A 6,114-nucleotide genomic window follows, 5' to 3' on the forward strand; every position below is an offset into this window, starting at 1 on the left:
AAACATTTAAGTTATATACTTCCTTTTGAGTACAGTTTCCTCTGTGAAATTTTGGTTTTGGTAAAAAATGGGTTTTTTTAATTGCTTTATAGATATTTTATAATTTTGTTTTGGTTTCTTCTGTGTATGGTTTATGGTCTTCTTTACATTATTTTTAACTTTATTAGATTAAGATAGGAGAATTCGGCTTTTACAATCTGTTAAGGTTTTCTTTGTGGTCAAATATGACTGATTTTTGTAAATATTCTATGGGTACCCAAAATGTTTTATTATTATTTGTTTGAGAGATATTAGATTCTATACATAGCTATTACATCAGTTTATTTATTGTATTATTTAATTCCTATGTCATCCCATATTTGTTATATAACAGATTTGTCCAATTCTGAAATAAAATAGTAGTCTTCCACTATAATTGCATTTTATCAAATTCTTTTTATACTTAGAATCTTTGCCTTAATATTAACTGTTACGTTGTTCTGGTATATACACTTACACATTCTCAGTGTATGATTATCTATCTTTTTATATTTTATCTGTAGATCTTTGTCCTTATATTGATCTATTTACTCTAAGTTTTATTGCTCACTACCAATTCCTTCCTTCTTTATCATATCACACTATTATAGTTAAGCTGTTGTTGGGCTACAGCCTTTTTTGAAATATGTTCTTTAATTGAAAAACAAAGGTGTTAGTGTCTGACTTCTTACAAATCTGCAAGTATCTTGCTTTTCTCATGACAACTGAATGATGTCTCAGCTGGTCACAGAATTCTTGTGTAGCAGTCCTTTTCTATCAGGGTCTGAAAATACTATAAGCTTTCACTTATATGTGGACTCTAATGAACAAACAAAATAGAAACAAACTTGTAGATTCAGAGAACAAATTGATGGTTGCCAGGTGGGAGAGGGGTTGGAGGACTGGGTGAAAAAGGTGAAGAGGTTAAGTACAGATTGCCAGTTATAAAAACAATCACGGAGATGTAAAGTACAACATAGGGAATATAGTCAATATTGTAATGACTATGCATGGTGTCAGATGGATACCAGACTTATAGGGGTGATCACACTGTAAGTTATATAAATGTCTAATCAATATATAGTACACCTGAAATGAATGTAATATTGTATATCAACTGTAATTGAAAAACAGAAAGTCTGCAGATGTTATTCTACTAACTTCTAGCTGCTGATGATGCAGATAAGAGGTCTGATTCTGTTTGCTTGTTTAAATAAAAATGCAACTATTCGCCCAGCTGGCATGGCTCAGTGGTTGAGCATCGACCTATGAACCAGGAAATCATGGTTCAATTCCCAGTCAGGGCACATGCATGGGTTGTGGGCTCAATTCCCAGTGTGGGGCATGCTGGAGGCAGCCAATCAATGATTCTCTCTCATAATTGATGTTTCTATCTACCTCTCCCTCTCCCTCCCTCTCTGAAATCAAGGGGAAAACATTTTTTTTTTTAAAAAAAAAATGCAACTATTCTTTCCATATGGAGGCTTATAAAAATTTATTTTTTCCTTAGATTCCAGGACTCTTAATATGGTATGCTAAGCCTCTTGGATCTATCTTCAAGTATCTTGTCTTTTCTCTTTTTTTTCATGATTTCAATAGCTTTATATGTTCACTATGTGCTTTGAGATATGTTCTCCATTTGATCTTCTAGCCCACTAATTTAGGTTTCTACAGTGACCATTCTCTTTTTGTTCATGCACAGAAATTAAATTGGAAAATCTCCCCCCCTCCTTCTTTTCCTTCCCGTGCTCCCTTTCTTCTATTCTTTTTTCTTGGCTCCAGAGATCTTTCTGTTTTTCCTGTACTTTTATCTACTCTTGGCATATGTTTTATCTATTCTGATTGATCTTCCTTTCTGCTTCTGAGCCCTTTTGGATATGTGATTTCCTTTGTTGACTTAGTGGGGCTTGTGGTGTAACCTAGAGGCAGTAGTCATAGACATGGAGGAAGGCAAAATGATCTCTTCTTTGGGCTCATTGTATAAAGATAAGTTGTCCCCAAGACTTCTTTTGAAGCAGGCAGGAAAATACCCTGCTCCCCAGTTTTTGTAGATTCTCTCAGCCTCAGAGGCAGGGAGGACACAACCCACCATTCAGTTCCTTTCTGTCTTCCTGGGACCAGAAAAACGCCACACATTCATGGAGGGTTGAAATCAGCCTTTATTCTTAGCTTCCACAAGTTCCCTGAAAGCCAAGTTTTCCCTGAGTTTTTTGGTTTGTTCTTGCCCGGGGCATTTACAATAATGGTTTCTCTTGTAGTCTTTGGTAGGGGGATCCTGGCATCCTTTCTTCTCTCCTGGTCGTGTACAGAGCCCACAGTCTCACTTTCATTCTTATGTCCACAGGCTTTAGCTACCATTTGACAAAAGTTTGGAGTCAAACTAGTTGGAGAGAAGGCAACTGAATTCAAATTGCCATCTTCAGTGTTTTAGTTCTCAACTACCTTACTAAGCCCTTGGGAGGCATGGCTGACTACCCCTTTGTCCTCCATATCTAATCCTGTGACCTACACATCATTATTATAGTGAAGATTAAGAAAAAGAAGGAAGGACCATAGCTGGTTTGGCTCAGTGGATAGAGTGTCAGCCCGCAGACTGAAGGGTCCCAGGTTCGATTCTGGTCAAGGGCATATGCCCAGGTTGCAGGCTTGATCCCTAGTGTGGGGTGTGCAGGAGGAAGCCCATCCATGATTCTCGCTCATCATTGATGTTTCTATCTCGCTCTTCCTCTCCTTTCCTCTTTGAAATCAATAAAAATATATTAACAAGAAAGAAACAGAAGGAAGGAGAAGAAAAAGAGGAAGAAAGGAGGATGAGGAAAGCAAGAGAACTAGAGGAAAGCAGGACACCGGTGCCAACAATCTTCAGTGAAACAGCTGTCCTTTGAAGATTAGTTCTTAGTACCAAGGAATTTCCTTAAATCAGCATCTGCATCTAATATGACTTTCTCACCTTCCCAGCTGCCTAATTTTATGTGGGTGTGCACCATGGGGCCTGTATTTCTGGATCTGTTAGTATATAAATGATTGCCTAATTTTGTCTTAGTGCTCACGATTGCACAAAGAAAAGAGGTTAGATGCTGGCTATCTGGGGCTGAAGGACACATATAGAAAAACCAGCCCTAGCCAGTTTGGCTCAATGGACAGAGTGCCGGCTGGTGGACTGAAGGGTCCCAGGTTTGATTCCGGTCAAGGGCACATGCCCTGGTTGTGGGCTTGATCCCCAGTAGGGGGCGTGCAGGAGGCAGCCAATCAATGATTCTCTTTCATCACTGATGTTTCTATCTCTCTCTCCCTCTCCCTTCCTCTCTGAAATTAATAAAAATATATTTAAGAAAAAAAGAAAAACCACCCTCATTAGGGCAATAGGCTCATTAATGATAAGCAGATCCTTCTAAATCTTTTTTTAAAATATATTTTTATTGATTTCAGAGATGAAGGGAGAGAGCGAAAGAAATAGAAACACCAATGATGAGAGAGAATCATTGTTTGGCTGTTTCCTGCGTGCCCCACACTGGGGACTGAGCCCACAACCCGGGCATGTGCCCGGACTGGGAATCGAACCATGACCTCCTGGTTCATAGGTTGACACTCAACCACTGGGCCAAGCCGGTTGGACAAATCCTTCCAAATCATGATTTGAGAAATGAGACATCTGCTTTATGTCAGGTCAACTACTTGACCTTTACTCTAAGATGGCTTTGGCACTATATTTCTCAAAGGAGAAAAAAATCCATCCAATAACAGAGCCTAGCTCTGCCTGCAGTGTCACCTAACAGCTCATTTATTCCTCTCTGGGCCACATGCTCAGGTGACAGTGACAGGCACAGTCTGCTCTCTGTGCCCAATGGGTGTGCATATGTGTATATTTGCATGGGGTATCTGTGTGTATATATATATATATATATGTGGGATTGCATAAGGATTTGGGCTTATGTGAATGTAAATAAAGATTTGACCCAGTTCAAGTTCCTTTCCTTAATAGTACCCTGAAGAGATTATGAGAGTTCATAAGGATAACCAAAAATAAGAGTGAATCGTCTCTTTGGGATAAGTTTGTAACAATTAACATGTACATACATGTATGTGGGAATGTACAAATAATGTGCATATATAACTGCATGGTGGTTCAGGTATCAACCGCCAACCTTCCTCACTGGGGCATCCATGAAACACTCAGCCAAGAGTGGCTGGGGAAGCATCTTGTCCTTCTTTCCTCTTCGTGGACACATCAACTCCTTCATCTATGTCCGTCTGCCTGCTTACTCGTGGTAAATTTGAAAGCTTCACTGTCAAGAATTCTCTTTTCTCAACTTATCACATCTTGAGGTCCACTTCTTATATTACTCGATTTATGTCTCAACTGTATAGAGCTGTGACCCTATTGTTCTCTCATTTTCCTCTTCCTAAGAGGTGTGGTACAAACACAAGGTAGAAACTGTTGGAAGTGTGACTCCCGTGTGTATTGACTCTTATAGTGGCAGAAGTTTGGGGTTGGGAGAAAGGACAAAGTACCGAGAGGAAGGGACAGTAACACTTTGCAGCCAAAGGCACAAAAACCATATAATGGGTAGTGCATACGTGCATGCATGTGTGTGTGCACATGCACATGCACGCACTCACACAATACACTTTTACTAGTGTCACTGTGCATCTCTGCTGACATCAATAATTTAAAAGTTGCCTCCATATCCAGTCTGTCTAGAAAAATCACAAGAAACTTAAGAACTATTCTCTCTAGTGGCAATTGTTAAACTTCAGAATTGCTGAAGAAATAAAAAGTCTTCTTTGAGGTATTTGAAAATAGGATAGGTCTCACCCTGATGGATGAGTTGTCCTGTTACATAAAGTGGTGTGATAATGACTTCTCAAACTGTTGCTGCTAAATATTTGATTCTGAGATCACTTAGAACCAGAGAAAAATCCCAACAGCAGGCCAGGGTGAAAATGTAATTATAGTTACACCACAGCAAAAGTCACAGGCATCTAGTAATCATCTAAGTCGCTCTTATCCATTGCTCAATTACACACATGCCTTCCTTTTATGAGAGGCTGTCATCAGCAGAAATAAAAAGCAGATTGTTTCAAAGCTGCCATTGACGTGTCATCCCTTATAACAAACCCTGGGAAAGATATAAAGGGTAGAATTTTAATTGCAGATTCAGGGGTAAAGCTCTCACTACTCCACTAACTGCCCCTGGCTACACGTGCATTAGCTTTGGAGGAAAGATTAAAACACCCAGACAGAGTTGACTAAAAAGTGTGTGGTGAGTGATGCACGAATTTAGAAATATTTTAGAGCGACAAAAATAGAAAGAACTTTTAAGCACAGGTAATTGTAGACTCTTAAAGTTAGGAAGAGCTTTGGAAGTCATTGTCAAGGTTACAAAGTTTAAAATTAACAATAAGGATAAAATTTTAAAATTGTAGAAGCTTTCTAGCTGTAACATAAGTTTACTTTCCAAGAAGTTAAACTTATTTCACATATCTTTAGTTTAGCTTTTAAAACATTTGACTGGGCCATCCTTTCATGAATATTTCTGGTCAAATTGATCTGTTTGCTGCTTTTGTGTTCCATGGTTCTGATGGGGAAAATGAGACATTTTTGGGGTCTAGCAATCTGAACCTGTGCCATTAACCCAATACACATTCTTATTAGCCTATAGTCTAGTCTCTGCCCCTTTAATTGTCTGGTCCTGGAAAGACCTGTTTACTCCCATTTCAGAGAGGCCATAAACTATTCCCAGACGGAGTTATCAGTGCTGGTGCCAGGCCAGGCCTTTAGTTGTGGTCTCAAGGCCACAGCAGAGAACTTGCAAAGGGGACCAGAAAAACCCTTATTTGGGAGACAAAGAACTGGAAAAAGTATAAATAGGGAAAGCTTCCTCCATGTTGGCTGCTCAGAATTTGAAAGACAGTTTTCTCTGGGCCCGCATGTAATAATAATAATAAAGTGTAACTCCATTTCTCTAAGCGTTGCTTGGTTTTTTTCCGATCTTCTGCAACAATTCAGCAGATACTCTTAGTTGCAATTGGCTTCAAAATGGACAGTCAGCTTGAATATATCATCTTACACCCCAAAACACTTTCAGTTCAGAA

This window comes from Myotis myotis, unplaced genomic scaffold (genome assembly GCF_014108235.1).
Source record: "Myotis myotis isolate mMyoMyo1 unplaced genomic scaffold, mMyoMyo1.p scaffold_m19_p_2, whole genome shotgun sequence".
Taxonomy (NCBI): Eukaryota; Metazoa; Chordata; class Mammalia; order Chiroptera; family Vespertilionidae; genus Myotis; species Myotis myotis.